Raw genomic sequence first — 2612 nt, 5'->3', positions numbered from 1 at the left:
AGCCTTCTAATCTTGAGCTGAACCTGCATTTGATTCCAGTTTTACCATTTACCAGCTTTGTGACCTTGAGCTAGTGTTTTCTCAACCATGGAAATAAAAATAACTACTCTTCACAATTGTTGTACGTAACAATAGCAGTGATACATACATTTTTCATAAACATCATTGTAGAATCTCCATAAATACGTAGACATAGTAGGAGCCCGATAAATGCTCACCATAAGTGGTGTCAAGCTATGCTTGGTCTGCACAACAATCTGTTCTCTTTTCAACAATTTCTCTGAATCTCCTCTAGCCCTCTTTATTAGCCTCTTAGTCCTTGACAGTGCATGGAAAAAAAAATCCCAACTCAAATAAAGAAAATATTTAGAGTTTCTTACAATACGTTGTAGATCCACCATAGTCCTATTTTGCATTGCTTTTGCATTCCTTATTGTGGTTACTTTTAGCATAATATTTTGATATCCTCAAGGGGGGGGGGAAACAACATGCAAGAGAAATTCAAGAGTTATGAGAGGTAAAAATTAAAAAAATAAAAATTATAGAAGAGGTGTTTCCTGAGAGTTCAAGACATTTTCCCAAATGGGCTTGTGTGGATTTTTAAAGAAAGGGCCATTGCACTCCCATTGTTAGAAATTCTGCCAAAGAGTCCAAGCATCCGGGAGTGTATTAGTTTTATTTCTGAAGATTCTCACATGTTAGCAACCCCAACTTTTATAAGCCTTATATTATAAATTTAAAGTTTTCAACCTATGTGCCAAGGACCCTTGAAGATACAGAGTTATTGCAAATGGTTTCAAATTTGAGTGTACATTATGTTATCTATTACCTAAAAATGTTAGTGCTTTGCAAATAATCCACATTAATTTTCTTTTCAAGTGTATTTATACTGTTGTAAATAAATAAATGTACATCTATGTAAGATCATTAATAAAATTATAGGAGCCATTTGTCATTATTCATTTCCCTACAAAATAAATATTAAAAGAATTAATAATAACGTGCAGTTTATCGTGGGGGAATTGGCAAGGAGTGTGTGAAAATGTTTGACATAAAAAGCCATGTCAAGGCTAAAAAAGTTTAGGAATCATTCTTATAGGTCAGAACAAAGGATCCGAGAGGACCTGGGAGGCAGCCTCCCAGAGCAACTCAGAAACATATGTCTGTTGCAAAGTGACCTTGAAAAAGCTCTTCCTGCTCCCGAAGATGAAGCTATGCGGGTCTCCCTGCCAACCTAATCTACCACATAGCCCTGGCACGAGATGCAGGGAGAGCTAATCTTCCCTTCTTCCATCTGGGGGGCCCGGGAGGGAGCTCAGCAGCAGCTGCCAACCGAGGGCCAACAGGAGGATAAGCGGGAAAGCCGATGGCAGAGCCACCCAGACAGACATAAGCATCTCTCCTCTGTTCCTTGCAGGTCCCTCTCCATCAACCCCCATGATAAGGCACCAGCAGCAAGTAAGTCTGGTGAATATACAGCCAGAGGAACACAGAGGTAAAGAGCAAGGTGACTCACCTCATCAAGCTGGCACAAATTAAATACTGTCTGTGTAAGAGAGTTCACCTCCCAGCTTACTCTGAGAACAGGAAGCTGAGATTGTCCACGCTCTGATCAGATAAAAGGATGCAAACTGGTTAGCCAGCCTAGGTGAGAAGGAAATGAGTGAATGACACTCACAGCAGGTTTGTGTCAGGTCAGCAACTAATTACAACAGTACACACTGATCACCCACTAGGTCACCGCCCACCAACTTCAAGTGAGACAAACATGGATCCTGGTAACCTGATTGAAAGTTCCTTTCTTCCCTACCGTGCAGCAATTTCAGAGTAACTAGCCATTGGATAAGCCACTGAACTCCACCTTCGCCGTACGTTTGTTTCCATGCTAGAGAAAGGGTGCTATTAATACCTGTGTACTTTTGACAGGGGGCCAGAAGCCTTAATTAAGTGTGGTTTGTGAAGTGCTCTGAGGTTGCTTGATGAAAGCTGAGCTCTGAGTGCAAACTATTATTGTTAATTAATTATTGTCAGTGGATTTATTTACTCTGTTTTTCAGGCCTAGGAGCTCTTGTTTACTGGTAAAAGAAAACTTTTGTTGTATCCTCTTCTCCCATCCACAGCTACAGCCTCTAATCGCTCTCTTTCTCCTCTTCACTTTTCTCATGTCCCTAACTGGAAAACAAAGCATTTAGCCTACTTCTTGAACCCTGGACATAAACAGGCTTTCAGAAAGAGAGGAAGAGAAATCCTTATGAATGTAAATGTAAGCTTGAAAATAATAGGGGATCTGAGACAAAATATCTATCGTGTCAGCTAGGAAACTATATAGTGTCCCTTTGTGGGGAAAATGCAATTAATCCTAAACGGAATATGAAGCTGAAATATGGAAGCCTTCCTGCTAAGATGGTTTCTGCTGGGGCATGATTACAATCTCTGAGGAGCAATGATACGCATGATCAGAAGGCACCGAAAATTCTCAGAGCAGTGAGCCTATTGACTGGACAGGAGTCCTCCTTTGTACAACCCCACTCCCTTGCTCCTCCCTGCCAAAATGGTCGGCTTAACTTTAATTTCTATCTTCAATTGGTTAGGATAATAATCCTATAGAATTG

Source organism: Rousettus aegyptiacus, unplaced genomic scaffold, assembly GCF_014176215.1.
Source record: "Rousettus aegyptiacus isolate mRouAeg1 unplaced genomic scaffold, mRouAeg1.p scaffold_m13_p_5, whole genome shotgun sequence".
NCBI classification, from domain to species: domain Eukaryota; kingdom Metazoa; phylum Chordata; class Mammalia; order Chiroptera; family Pteropodidae; genus Rousettus; species Rousettus aegyptiacus.
Note: the sequence above shows the minus strand (reverse complement) of the source record.